This window comes from Zingiber officinale, chromosome 2B, assembly GCF_018446385.1.
Source record: "Zingiber officinale cultivar Zhangliang chromosome 2B, Zo_v1.1, whole genome shotgun sequence".
Taxonomy (NCBI): domain Eukaryota; kingdom Viridiplantae; phylum Streptophyta; class Magnoliopsida; order Zingiberales; family Zingiberaceae; genus Zingiber; species Zingiber officinale.
The window spans coordinates 144,529,248-144,544,623 of record NC_055989.1 but is presented as its reverse complement, the minus strand read 5'-3'; positions in this window follow the sequence as shown (position 1 = coordinate 144,544,623).

Sequence of the window (15,376 nt, the reverse complement as noted above, 5' to 3'; positions counted from 1 at the left end):
AGGTCAAAGTCAAGGCGGTCAACACCAGGGAAGCAGATCATTAGTTGATCAGAGAGGTCCTGGTCCGATCGGCCATCCAAGTAAAAACTATTGTCCGATCGACCATTTGAGTAAACAAGTATAATTAGTTTGATTGGCAGGAGAACAAGCTACGTGGGCCGGGAGCCCAAGCCGAGTGGGCCACTCGTCTGGCTCGAAGAATGGTGTTGGCATTATACACTTAGTGAAGCAATAAAATGCATACTTAATAAAGAAAAGAGAAAATCAAATAGAACACTCCATCTAACATAAATGAGAAGAAGTCAAGACAAAGATATCTTCTGTCAGTAATCAATATCATTAAACAGGGAAAGATGGAGGGTCACTAGAAAAGGTATAAAAAGGTCACACCAGGTATGAAGAAGGCAAGAAAAATCTTTATCCTTAGTACTCACTATTTTCCTCTCCTGATTTTGATTTGAGTGTCGGAGGGCCAACGCTAGGGACCCCTTTCCTGGTTTTGATTTTGTTTTGCAGAGAGCGAGGTCTTCATCCAATCAGTGAAACTGCCATCTCCCCGGCTTTCTAACTTCGCATCTTCGGACATGATTTCTTAATATTGGGGAATGTGATGATCCCCAAATGTACGATACATACTTAGAACAATAGATAGTCTCTGTTAAACGAGATTATCAAGCTAAACATGAACTAAATATAGAATCAGGGGATTCTATGATAAGAGTAGGAGAAAATTACTTAGGAGATGTTGCTAGAGCAGCATGAGAATCCTATAAAACTACCCATTTGGAAGAAGTAGCCATAATTGCTTCCCAAGGAAATAATATACTTAATTTCTGCTATACTATTCATAAAATTTTTATAGCCTGAGATGCAAACACAAGTTTAGATATTATACAAAAAGAAGCTATGAGAGACATAGAGCAATTACAGCTGTTCAATTGGAATTAGATTAAACCCTTTTATAACAATTTTCTAGCCTCTAACAGTCGTTTCACGAAATTACTGTGACCCTGAATTAGGAGAACAATTATTCAGTAAACTCCCAGGAGACTTAAGAAAATAAATACATAAGGCATGGACAGATATGAAAGTAACACCACAATATGATAATATTTGAGTAAGAATACAACACATCATTTCTATTTTAAAAGAGAAATGTACTTACATACACATACAAAAACAACTTAAAAACCAACAATATGGATTTTGTAGTCAAATTTACATGCCTCAGCAGTATGGCTCAAACCCCTCAAGAACACGGCCTTATAAGAACAATCAAATTTCAAAACAATCTGTTACTAAACCTAAAACAGTTAGACCAAGAAAAGCATACTATGTTAGAAAAAGTAGTGAAAAGAAACCTTATCTAAATAAGGAAATACATGTAAGAAAATTTAAACAAAAAAACTTATGCCAATACGATTACTTGTTTTGCTTGTAATGAGCCCAGCCATTTATCCTCCGCCTACCCAAACAAAAAAAAATTATATACACGTGAGGCCAAACTAGTTACCTGCACTAATCTTGATTTAGTAGAAATTCAGTTAGACGTTTCTGATACTTCTTCTATTTATTCCATTATCTCTGTAGATGATGTAGAAGAAGTTCCTCCCTCCTCTGATTATAGCTTAGTAAATTCTTTTCTACAACCTTCACATTATTATCCTGATATTGATTTCCCTGATTATATGCCATTAAACTCTGATCCGGTATTTGATAACTAGCATTTTTTATCTATTATTGTGGCTCTTATTTTTGACATTTTTTACCTTTTCGCATGTTTAATTTCGCATTTATATTATGTTTTATGAGTAGAAATCTATTTTGGATTTAATTATAAATTTTCTATAATTGTGGACTTTCATCTCATATTTTTATTATGCTTTTGTAGGAAATCAAAAGAGTCATGAATTAGGATTTGATCGGATCGAATCTAGTTTGATTTGGAGGTCAAACGAAGGAGATCAAGCTGAATTAATATGAATTGTTGATCCAGATTTAAAGAAATCTTGTTCTTTCCTTTAGATCTAAATCATCCAGCCCTCTATCAAGATTTGAAGTTATGTGGACCATCAGATCTAAAGATGGAATCAATCTCAAGTTAATCTTAAGTGATCTAGACCGCTTATCTCAAGATCTGACGGTCGGATCTTCATCCATCTTCCTCACAAGCGTGGACGACCAAGATTGAAAGAGAGGAAATCATGTTCTTTAACCTTCACGTGCATGCACAGTGACAATTCGGCTAGGGTTCACGTTTTCCTCTCCCACACGCCCGATGCCCCGATTCTCTTCTCTCGATCGAAGACGACGAAGCCGACGACGACATTTCCGACGGATCTGAAGTGATGGCGATCACAGGGCCTAGCTGGAGAGGTTTCTCCAGCGAGGTTCTCATCTACCTCTCATCCCCTTCGAGCTCTCCATGCCCAACATGGTGAAGAAAGCAACGACACTCTGACGGGGCAGCGAGTTTAGTTCTCCTCTGGCACCATTTCCTCTCCCTACACCAGCTAGGGTTTCAGTTCTTTGGCTCATTTCTTCCTCCCGAGCTTTCCTCCTTTTGATTTGGACTGCTTTTCTCCTTTTATAGTTTCTACAAAATATTAAGAGAAAAGTTTGATATCTTTCCTTATTTGTATATAGAAAGGAAGATTTTAATTTTGGAGAAAACTTTCCTTATTGTAATCATCCACATGTTTTAATAGAGAGATTTTAATTTATAAAAGTTTCCTTTTATAACCAACCATCAAGGGAATTTTTAAAGAGAAATTTTTATTTTAAAAATTTTCAAAAATAAATTAGGAAGTTTTAATTTTGTGTTTAAAACTTTCCTTATTTGGAAGAGTTGGAGGGGCCGGCCACATTAATAAATAAAAGGAATTTTTAATTAAATTTTCCTTTCATTTGCAAGGAAATTAAGGAAGTTTTAATTAAAACTTTCCTTATTTGCCAAGACCAAGGAATATAAAAGAGAGGGTAGAGGTGTCTCACCTCATAACAATCTGTCTTCTATTATTCCTCTCTTCCTTGTCGTGGTCGACCCTCTCTTCTTCCTCTTCCCCTATTCTTCTTCTTAAGTGGCCGACGACATCATCTTCTTGGAGTGATCTTGGTGGCCGGATTTTACTTGGAGAAGAAGAAGAGATAGGAGGCGTTGTTTCTTAGCATCCCTTAGAGCTTGGTTGGTGGCCGAAGTTCTTCATCTCTAGGAGATTGTTGGTGGCCGAAACTTGCAAGGAGAAGAAAGAGGCTTGGGTGGATTCTCGTCTCGATAGATCGTCGCCCACACGACGTCCGAGATAAGAAAGGAATACGATAGAAGATCGTGAGGTCTATAAGCTACAAAAGGTATAACTAGTTATTAGTTTCCTCATCATAACTAGTTCATCTTTTTGTTTAGATCTTGAAATACCAAACACAAGAGGCTAATGTTTCTAGGTTTCGGATTTATGATTCGAATTTGTGTTTCTTTTTTTTTGATCTTGTGATTCGACTGTTTTTATTAGTTAAACCTAGGGTTACTATAAGGAGATTAAATATTGAATTTCGTTGAAAGGCTTTGTCTAGGAAGTGGTGGATGCTTCCATAACCAAGAAGGCCTAGTGTCTTGCCATGTTTAACCTGGAAGCCGATGTTTGAAATAAATATTTAATTAAATTTGTAACATAGGTGGATTTGGATTAATAATGTTAATCATCGTTTATGATCCAAGTCTAAACTTCTAAGAACAGATAAATTGAATTTGGAATCAATAATGTTAAGTTCTATTTGCGATTCCAAATTTAATTTCTAAAGAATACAATAGGTTGTTAGGAAAGGTTCAGGACTTGAACAAAATTTTTGTACAGGGGAACCGGTACGATATTCTGAGTAGCAACCAACAGTATATTGATGCGGTGATATATATATATATATATATATATAACCCTAATTCCTAACCCCAACGCATAAAAAAAATGTAGTTAAAAGCTTAAAAGAAAAAAATGCACTTCACATGCTACATACGCAGTCATGCATTGTGCGATGCGCAACATATATATAAAGGAATGTTGATGTTTGTTTGACAATATATTTAATAGAGTCTAGTTAAGTTAAGGTTGATCAGATGACTAACAAAGGGAAAAGTTCAAGTGGTCAAGGTGATTGAATGCTTGGCAGAGGTGAGCAGTCTCTACCAAGTGACTAGCAAATCCAAGTAGTTAAGGTAACTAGAGGCTTGGTAGGGATGAGTAGTCTATCGAGTGACAAGCAAATCCATGTGGGTATGAAGAAGTAAAGGTTTGATAAAAGAAAAACCCTAGGAAGAAGTAACTCTAGGTAATGAGAAGTCTTGGAGGAATAAATTACAAGCAGGGGAACCCCCTAGGGAGACGTAACCCTAAGTAATGCGAAGTCTTGGAGGAATGAATTACGGGCAAGGGAAAATCGGGGAGGTAATTCTAGGTAATAAGAATTCTTTGGAATGAATTACAAGGAAAGAAAAACCCTAAAGGGAGTTAACCTTAGGTAATGAGAAGTCTTGGAGGAATGAACTCTAAGCAAGAGAAAGGGGGAGATAACCCTAGGTAATGAGAAGTCTTGGAGGAATGAACTCCAAGTAATAGAAAACTCTAGGGAGAGGCAGCCTTATGTAATGAAAAATCTTGGAGGAGTGAACTTTAAGCAAGAAAAACTCTAAGAGAAGATAATCCTGGGTAATGAGAAGTCTTAGAGGAATGAACTCTAAACAAAGGAAAACATTAGGGGAGGTAACCCTAGGTAATGAAGAGTCTTGTGTAGGATCAGTGTAGTCGAGAGGGGGGGGGGGGTGAATCTCGACTTGTCGCTTTCTTTTCGATTTCGTCCATTCTTTCTATCAAAGTTGTTAGTAGCAGCGGAATATAAAATAAAGTATGGGAAAAATAATACTCGCGGGATTTACTTGGTTTCCAACCTCCCAAGGTCAGTACTGTTGGACCGTTACGGCCGACTAGAAGGCGGGTTGAATAGCCTGAAAATAAAAAGAAATCCTTCTCGAACTCTTAAACTAACACTTGCATAAATAATTAACTAAACAAACAAAAAGATGAGGCTCACAAGATTTAACTTGGTTACAACCGGGGAGGTTGTTAATCCAAGGAAAATGATCGTACTAAGAACTCTTTCAGGCGGAGAAGCCTCTTACAACGATGAAGCGTAGAAAACAGAAGCTTAACTACAGAGAAAGCATACAAGTGTAGAAAGAATGAATTTCTTGAGTTGTTTAAAAGCTTCTAAATTAAGGTCATATTTATAGCCTTGGTCGAGGCGCCCTGAAGATATTTCGAGCGCCCTAGGGGGGATAAAACTTTATCCCCTAACGTTCAGATCGCGATTGACGCGTTCTGGTCAAAAAGTCAACTCTGGGCGCCCGAAAGGGTTCCGTGCGCCCCGGACAGCTCCAGGCGCCCTGGTTGGAAAAGTCAACCCCGTTAACTTTTTCCAGACCGAGTCTTCTGCTCCGGCTCCGTTCGCCTCAGACCAAGTCTTCCGCTCGCTTGGGTGATCTCTGCCATCTGGAATATGGCTCACCCGAACCCAACTTCCGGTCTTCTCGAGCAAGCTTTCGCTCCGGCTTCTCGTCCCTCGGAATCGCCGCGTGCTTCCTTCTCGTCTGCCAGCGTACTCATCGGCAGTCTTCGTCCCTTGGTCGTACCCCGTACTGACCTTCTAGCTAGCTGCGTCTCTTGCTCCTCGAGCAGTCTTCTGCTCCGACTTCTCGTCCCTCAGAACCACCGCATGCTTCCTTCTCATCCGCCGGTGTACTCTTCCGCAGCGCCTCGTCCCTCGAACGCACCGCGTGCCATCCTTCTTGCTAGCTGCGTCTTCCGCTCGACTACATGTGCTCCTAAGCTCCTACACACTTAGACACAAGGTTAAAAACACACAAGACCTAACTTAACTTGTTGATCATACCAAAATAACTTTGGGGTTCCAACAATCTCCCCCTTTTTGATGTGAGCAACCCAAGTTAAGTTAGGGTAAAAATAGACATAAAAAAAAATAAACTAACTAACTTTACAATAAAGTGCAAAAAATAGAAAATTTAGATTTGGTCTACCTCCCCCTAGACTTATACTTTTCCTTCTCCCTCTTTGATCACATAAAAAATGGGGTTCCGAAAAAAATCTAAGGGTTAAAAAAATTTCTAACTTTCTTAACAAAAATTCTAAGTTGAATAACTTCTAAGTTAGAGAATTTCTTAAGCAATAATTTTCCGCAAAAATTATTCTAAGTTAAACAATTTCTAAGTAAACTTTAGTTAAGAAGATTTTAAAAGAAAAATTTTAACTTAGGCAGAAATATTTTCTGAGAATTTTTCTAGGTAAAAAATTTCATGAAAGAAAATTTTTCTCAACATAAGAATATTTTTGAAAAATGTTTTAAATTTTTTTTAAAGCATTATTAAGTTTCCACCTTAATGCTTTTATCAAAAAGTTAATTAAATATTTTATTTCAATATTTTGACTTCCAGGTCGTGGTGAGGCACTAAGCCTTCTTGGTTATTGGAGCAACAACTACTTCCTTAGACAAAGTCTCATAAAGAAATTTTAATGTCTAATTTTCTTACTGAAAATGCTAAGTCTAAGTTTTTAATTTAGATCAAATTCTCTAATATTATGATATTTAAATTTCTATTTTAGTTTATCATAATTTCTCAAATCACAGTTTTTCAAATTTGAAGCAAAAAATATTGAACATGCAGAAAATTATATCATTTCCTTTATCATGTTATTTTCTATTGTTAGTTTGTCGAAATTCTTTGATCGACAAGCTATTGCATGAGTTTCCTTTAACCCACTATTCTTTAATAATTTTTTGGTTTTTAATTCGCAAAATCCTTTCGATAAAATAATTTTTGATTTGCAAGAATCTTTTGATAATATATTTCCTAATTCGAAAAAGTCTTTCGATAATTTATTGATCAAATTAAGCAGTTGGTCAGGAGGTGAAGACCATACCTGACTTACCTTGTCGGCTGTTGATTCTCCCCCTGTTGGGCTGCTTTCTCCCGACGTTGCTCCCCTTCATTGATGCTCTCGATGCTTTTTGAGGAAGAGTTGATTGCGTCTTCTGGTAGATACTCGGTGGTGAGTGTTGTTCCGACAATTTCCTTAGCCTCGGATTCTTCCGACGGTGGTTCGGTGTCCATCGAGGAGTTGGATTCGACTTCAAGTGGTTCTTCTAGAGCTTCAAGAACTTTTCCCAAAGTTCTTTTGCACTTTTGTATTTTCTGACTCTGTCGAGATCCTGGGCAAGTAGTACGCTCAAAAGGCACGACTCAGCCTTACCATTTGTTATGAATTCGTCACGCTACTCGTCAGTCCATTGATGCTCCTCAAGTTCTCCTTCTTTGCTTTTGGGCATATCAAACCCATAAGCCATTATTAATAACAAATTAAGATTAGTTTTAAAATAAACCTCCATCTGTCGCTTCCAAAAAGCGAACTCCCCCTCGAACGTTGGTGGGTAGATATTCATTCCGGCCATCTCGTTGCTTCAGTCGGCGGTTAGTCCTCCTGAGGCGTTCTTGCTCTGATACCACTTGTCGGACCGTTGCGGACGACTAGAAGGGGGGTTGAATAGCCTGAAAATAAAAAGAAACTCTTCTCGAACTCTTAAACTAACACTTGCATAAATAATTAACTAAACAAACAAAAAGGTGAAGCTCATAAGATTTGACTTGGTTACAACCGGGGAGGTTGTTAATCCAAGGAAAATGATCGTACTAAGAACTCCTTCAAGCGGAGAAGCCTCTTACAATAAAGAAGTACAGAAAACAGATGCTTAACTATAGAGAAAGCGTACAAGTGCAGAAAGAATGAATTGCTTGAGTTGTTTAAAAGCTTTTAGACCAAGGCTATATTTATAGTCTTGGTCGGGGCGCCCCGAAGGGATTCCGGGCGTCCTAGGGGATAAAACTTTATCCCCCAACGTTCAGATCGCGATTGACATGCTCTGGTCAAAAAGTCAACTTCGGGCGCTCGGAAGGGTTCCGGGCGTCCCGGACTGTTCCGGGCCCCCCGAAGGGGTCCGGGCGCCCCGGCTGGAAAAGTCAACCCGTTGAATTTTCCCAGACCGGGTCTTCTACTCCGGCTCCGTTCGCCTCAGACCGAGTCTTCCGCTTGCTTGGGTGATCTCTGTCATCCGGAATAGGGCTCACCCGAACCCAACTTCCGATCTTCTCGAGCAAGCTTCCGCTCCAGCTTCTCGTCCCTCGGAATCGCCGCGTGCTTCCTTCTCGTCTGCCAGCATACTCATCCGCAGTCCTTGTCCCTCGGTCGCACCCCGTGCTGACTTTCTCGCTAATTGCGTCTCTTGCTCCTCGAGTAGTCTTCCGCTCCGACTTCTCGTCCCTCGGAACCACCGCACGCTTTCTCGTCCGGCGTACTCTTCTGCAGTGCCTCATCCCTCGGACGCACCGCATGCCATCCTTCTCGCTAGCTGCGTCTTCCGCTCGACTACCTGTGCTCCTAAGCTCCTACACACTTAGACACAAGGTTAAAAATACACAGGACCTAACTTAACTTGTTGATCACACCAAAACAACCTTGGGGTTCCAACAAGTACGCCCAAGGCCTACGCACTCAAGCACAAGTCTACTAGTGGTCTACTTTCCGGAAACTTTCTAGAGGCGGAGAAGCCCATATTACCGATCCAGAAGTCAACATTCCTAGAGCTTCCTCGATAGCAAAGCTTCGCATTATAGCCTTCCTTTTGAGCACACGGAATATGAGTATTAGAAGAAGCGATGTCTTGAACGTAGAGCCTTCATCTTCTTTTATAAAGTTGAATCAGATTCTTATCTAGATCAACTCTTATCTGGATGAAATTATATCTAGATGAAGCATAACTAGATAAAGCAATATATAGATCTAGCTTATCTTTATCCTCATCCAAATCATAAAAATAAACTTGATCTTTTACCACATCATCTTCCATATCAATATTTCACAACTCAGCAATTTGAACCAAGCCCAGTCGGGCTACCTAACCGCTGGTTCGATCTATTGAACTATTTTGGATCTGGTTTGATCCGAGTCAAGTCCGGTTCACCCATTTGTGTTTATCTTCTCTCTATTTTACTTTTAGCTCCAAGTTCCTACAAAACAACCAAATATATACAAACAAGTAACCTTAGCCTTAATGATGTAAGTCTACTTAACTTATTAGGTTTATCTTTTGCTTAGAGGTCGCTCCTCCAAGTCTACCGCCTAAGGGTCAATCCCTTGGGATCAAGCAGCACTCCTATAAGTCTACCTGACCTACTAGGCTTGCCTTTTACTTAGAGGCCCTTCCTCCAAGTCTACCACCTAAGGGTCAATCTCTTAGGATCAAGCCGCACTCCTGTAAGTCTACCAGACCTACTAGGCTTCATGTTTGGATTATATCCAAGACTTTACCATTACCTAGGGTTACCTCCCCCAAGAATTTCCACTGCCTAGTTTCACTCACTAGGACTTCCACCGCATAAGGTTACCTGCCCCTAAGATCTTCACCACCTACCTTCACTCACTAGGGCCTAGCTTCATTCATTAGGACTTCCACCACCTAAGGTTACCTCTCCCTAGGATTTTCACCACCTAGCTTCACTCACTAGGACTTACCCTTGCCTAAGTTATAACTTTTGCTAGTTATTTAGTCCTGACTAAACTTTTGGTCAAACTGACTAGACTTAGGTATATTGTCAAATATCAAAAATCTTGAGGTTGATTACACCAACATCTTGGAAGAGTGAACTCCAAGCAAGTGTGACAAAATTAGTGGATTTTGGTAAACCTAAGTATAGTTTAACTAACACTATTTTGCATTACTATTATTGTTATTGTGCTAATTTAGTATTGTAAGAAAAGTTTTAATGGATCAAATTGATCAGACACTAAGCAGAGGAAGTCTAAATAGATTTGGAGGATCTGATGTTTTGAAGATAAGTTGAGGTAAGATCGTAAAGTAGAGTAGTGAGGTTGTGTCCCAATCAGGACAAACTTTAGGCGGTGATCAGACTGAAGAAACCAACAGAAATTTCAAACCTTAGGCGATGATCAGACTGAAGAAACCAATGGAGATTTCAAACCTTAAGCGATGATCAAACTAAAGAAACCAACGGAAATTTCTAAGTTGAGATCAAGACAATCGTAAATATTTATATTACTCATGCATACTATTATTTAACTCTGTTTTGTAGAACTACTATTATTATTATACTTGTACTAACTTTATTTTATAGCAAATAAAGATCTGAATTGACTTAGGGTTTGGTTGACTAAACATGGAGGTTCAGTTGATCGATCCAGATAGCTTGGTAGGGAAAAGATCGAGGTACAAAAAATATGAAAAAAGAGGATTCATCGACTGATAAACTGATCAGTCGATCGATCAAATATGCTAATGACAGATGATCATATCAGATCGCATAAGAAAGGAAACCTTGAGGTTCCGTCGACGAATAAAGTTGTTCAGTCAACCAAACAATGTAATTTACAGGATCAACTAGATCATATTGAAACAAACAAGAAAGGGAGTGCCGATCAATCTATAGATAAAAGGTTCAATCGAGGGAATGAATTAGTTGATGGAACAGTCTTTCAGTCGACCAAACGATGCCTATAAAAGAAAGCCTCAGGGTTCGAGGCTAAGAATCAATTAACTATTCGAATAATTCTTCTTCTACTGCTCTATTCGTGCAAGTGCTCCTACTACGACTCTGAGAGGCTCTCCAACAACGACGCTTCATCTTCTATCTCTTATATTTTGTATATTTGTTTTTTACTTGCATTTATTTAAAAGGAGATAGTAGTGTTGTCACTATCATCCTATTTCATTGTACGAGTTTACTTCTTCTCTGAAAGGGTTCGTAGAGAAGAATTATAGTGGATTGCTCATCGAAGTGATCAAGGATTGCAAAGCTTGGAGTAGTAGTTGTCAGGCTACGGACAAAGTAAAATCAAACTGTGTTATTATTCGCTTTACATTATTCTGTTATTACTTTGATTCGGTTTTACGAAAAGATGAAACTGTTAGATCGATACGCATGTGAGAGGGGAGGGGGTGAATCACGTGGTTTTCAAAACTTATTTTTTCATTTTTAAAATCACGAGTGAACACAGTGAAAATTAAATAAGAAATCAAAAATAAAAATCATAAGAAAACACAGTCGGTTTACTTGATTTGGAGTCTCGACGACTCCTACTCCAAGATTCAGGTCCCGCAGACCTATCGATGGGTAATCCACTAAAAACCTCTTCTGATACCTCTAGAAGAGGGAATTGAGTACAAAAATGATTAGAACAAGTGCAACACACTGCACTTATCCTTTAGCAGAAATTAAGTACACAAACAAAATTCATTACCGACACTTAAGGATCGAAATGGAGGCGTTCGTGTGTCATTGTTGGTATACCTGCCGCGATTGAAAGTCCTCGGAACAGTCATCGAGCGCAGTATCTTTGCAGCAGAGTCGTAGCAGAAGCCTGGAGTAGTCAGAAGCTCAAACGGATGCGTTGTAGCTCGTATATCAGTGTTCTGTCAAAGCCTTCTCGAGACTGCCTTATATAAGGCATGGAAGGTGCCTTCCATAACTGTTGAAGGCGCCTTCAACCTGAAAAATTCTATCCCGACCAGCCTAACACTTATTCGCAGTAAAGTCAAAATTTTATCCTGCGGAAGGTGCCTTCCATAGCCATAGAAGGCGCCTTCTATGAACAGTACGAAGGCGCCTTCGGACACTGTTCATCCGAAGGTAAATTTGCTTCTTTTGTCCTGCAAAATAATGTTAGTCCAAATAACCTGCAAAATAAGTATTAGGATAATAATAATTAATAATAAAGAGTGGTAATTAGTTCTTATTCTCCCAGAATCAGGAATTAGTCAAGGTCTCAGTTTAGGGATCTCAAATGGACCTAAACTGGATCGACACCTACTGTCCTTCAACCGGGGCACGTCCTCACAAGGTCACTCTCCTCTAGTGACTTACCTTAACTTACTAATTTACCAGACATCCGGTTAGTCCGTCGACCTATCTAGACTCTCTCAGACCTATCAACTTCTGCACACTGGGTTAGTACAATAGATAAAATAGTAAAGTAAAACAATGTCAACATATTTCAGGATTCGTTGGTCCGGTCAGGATTCGTTGGTTGGTCACACATTACCTAGGGTTACCTCCCTAGGGTTACTTAGCTTCACTCACTAGGACTTTCATTACCTGATTTCACTCACCAGGACTTCCTCCACCTAGCTTCACTCATTAGGGTATGACTTCACTCACCAGGACTTCCACCGCCTAGCTTCACTCACCAGGACTTCCTCCACCTAGCTTCACTCATTAGGGTCTGGCTTCACTCACCAGGACTTCCACCGCCTAGCTTCACTCACTAGGATCCGGCTTCACTCACCAGGACTTCCACCATCTAGTTTCACTCACTAGGGTCGAGCTTCACTCACCTAGCTTCACTCACTAGGACCCGACTTCACTCATTAAGATTTCCACCACCTAGCTTCACTCACTAGGACCCCGGCTTCACTCACCAGGACTTTCACTTGCCTAACATCTAGTTAGGACTTCTCACTTGCCTATCCTTCGGTTAGGACTTACCCTTGCTAGTCATCTAGTCTTGACCAGCCTATTCTTTCTCAAACACCAAGTCTTGTTTGGATAAATCCTGGTCAAACTGATCAGACTTAGGTACATTGTCAAACATCGAAACCCTAGAGCTCAATTGCAGCAATAGAAACAAAAAGAAAAAGTTTTAAACGAATGAGATTCATCCTCCCATCTCTCGACTCTTTTGATCCTGCACGCATACCCCACGTCGCACACCTCATGAGCACCTAACGTATTTTTTTTTAAAAAAAAAAATAGACTTAATACTTTACCCTAACTCCTGAACCCTTAAGTCAAAATCCTAAATGACTAAACTTGAAGCTTACAAAAACTATATACATCTTACGACCCACATCCCATGAGCACCTAATATAATTTTTGTTAGTGCGAGAAGCATCCGACGATCGAACTTGGGTTTTGATTATGTCAAAGGGTTCAAAGTTAAGTTACTTTGTTGTATGACAAATTTGAATGAGATTGCAGGAAAGTCCTAAGTGTTATTAGGCAAAAGTCCTAGCTGCGGTTAAGCAAGTGGAAAACCCTAGGAGGTGGTAACCCTAGGTCCTAGGGGGTGGTAACCCTAGGTGAGGAAAAGTTCTAGCTGCGGTTAGGCAAATGGAAACCCCTAGGGGACGGTAACCCTAGGTCCTAGGGGGTGGTAACCCTAGGCGGAAAGTCTTTGCGAGCCGAGAGCTTTTGGCAAAATCCTAGAGTCGGGGACTCTAGGTTGAAATCATGGTGTCTTGAACCGGGTGAAAGTCTGGACGGGTCATGGAGCGGGTGTCCAGCATGAAGATTGGAAGTTTCAGACGCTAAGCAAAAGTTCAGTTGGTCTGGAGGATCAATCTAGCAACATGTAAACTCTCCTGAGAGGAGTAGGTGAGGGTGCGCTCCCCCACAAGAGAACAATAGGCATCGGTTCGACCTAGGGTTTCTGGAGTGAAATCCGAAGTCAGAATCGAACAGTCCTGTTGGTGCGGTTAGCACTAATGGTCTAACTTAGGTTTTGATGAATGACAAATCAGGTTAAGTTAGGTTTGTTGTGATCTAACACTCTAACCGAGTGTGCAGATGAAGTCCAGACAGGTCGACGGGCTGACCGGATGTCTGGCACGAAGTCCAAGTGGGTCGACGGACTGACCAGACGCTTGGCGAGAAGTCCAGCTAGGTCGACGGGCTGACCGGATAGCTGGCGAGAAGTCCAAGCGGGTCGATGGGCTGACCGGACGCTTGGCGAGAAGTCCAGCTAGGTCGACGGGCTGACCGGATAGCTGGCGAGAAGTCCAGACGGGTCGAAGGGCTGACCGGACGTCTGACAGGTAAGTAAAGGTAAGTCACTGGAAGGGAGTGACTGTGAGGACGCGTTCCTGGGAAGGGAACATTAGGCGTCGATCCGGCTTAGATCCATTTCGAATCTCTAAGTCGAGATCGTGACTAGATTCCGGTCTCGGAAAGACAGAATCTAAGTCATACTTTTTATGTCAAACTTACAAACTATGCTAACACTCTGTTTTGCAGGATATACATTATTTATTTGCCTCGGACTAACCTTGTCTTGCAGGAAAGCTGGTTTCTGGAGAAAGGTGATCCGAGCGCCCGGGAGGCAATTTTTATCCAGATCGCGCGTCGCCACGTGGAGCTCGTTGGTTGGACCTGCCACGTCTCACCAGGGCGCCCAGAAGGGATCTAGGGCACCCCGAGCCTCATATAAAAGGAGGGTCAGGGGGGAGCTTCAAACACAACTGAAAAAGATAGATCTTCTACTGCTTGTTCTGCGCTCCTGCGACGCTAACAAAGCTCCGACAACGCGCTCTTTCTTCTTTGGTTAATTTTCTTGTCGGTATCGCTTTAATTTTCATTAGCATTTCAGCACTTAGTTTGTAATAATTTTTCGAACTGCTAGTGATTGCCCACCGAAAGCACCCTTGTGTGCGGGCCTTAGAGTAGGAGTCGACACAGGCTCCGAACCAAGTAAAATTGGTTTTTGTTAGCGTTGTTTTTCTATTTCTGCTGCGCATAACTCTTTTCGAACGAATTTTCTAATCGATATTCGCCCCCCCCCCCTCTATCAAAACTTCACGATCCAACAAGTGATAATAGAGCAGGTACCGCTCTGATTTGGTGCAACCACCAATCAGACAAGGGGGGGATTTTCTTTTATTTTTTTTTCTTTTTCTCTTTTCGCTTTCAGTTTTACGTTTAATTCCAAACTGATACTATTATCTTTTTGGAAAGTTTTCTCGTTGCAATTAAATCTAAATTGGTGCAAACACCAATTTAGTTCCTTTATTATCTTTTAGTTCCTCCCGCACTGCTAATCCAAGACCAAGTCTTGGGAATTTGCCTGTCTATTTTTTTATTGTGTGCAGGGATTAAAATGTCTCAGCTTGAAGGCTTCAGCACAGTACGACCTCTCCTTTTCAACGGGGATGATTTCCCGTACTGGAAGAAGAGAATGGAAGTGTATCTCAAGACGGACTTCGACCAATGGATGAGCGTCACCAGACCCTACAAAATACCAGTAGACAGTTCCAGGAATCTACTGGATCCAGAAGATTGGACATCATACCTAAAAAAGAAGGCATCAACAGAGAACAAGGCAATCAACACCCTACAATGCGGATTGACTAGAGAAGAACTAAACTGGGTCGGACCACATAAGAACGCCAAAGAGTTGTGGGACAAACTGATTGAGCTGCACGAAGGAACCAGCGACGCTAAGGTAACAAAAAGGGATTTACTCTTAAATAA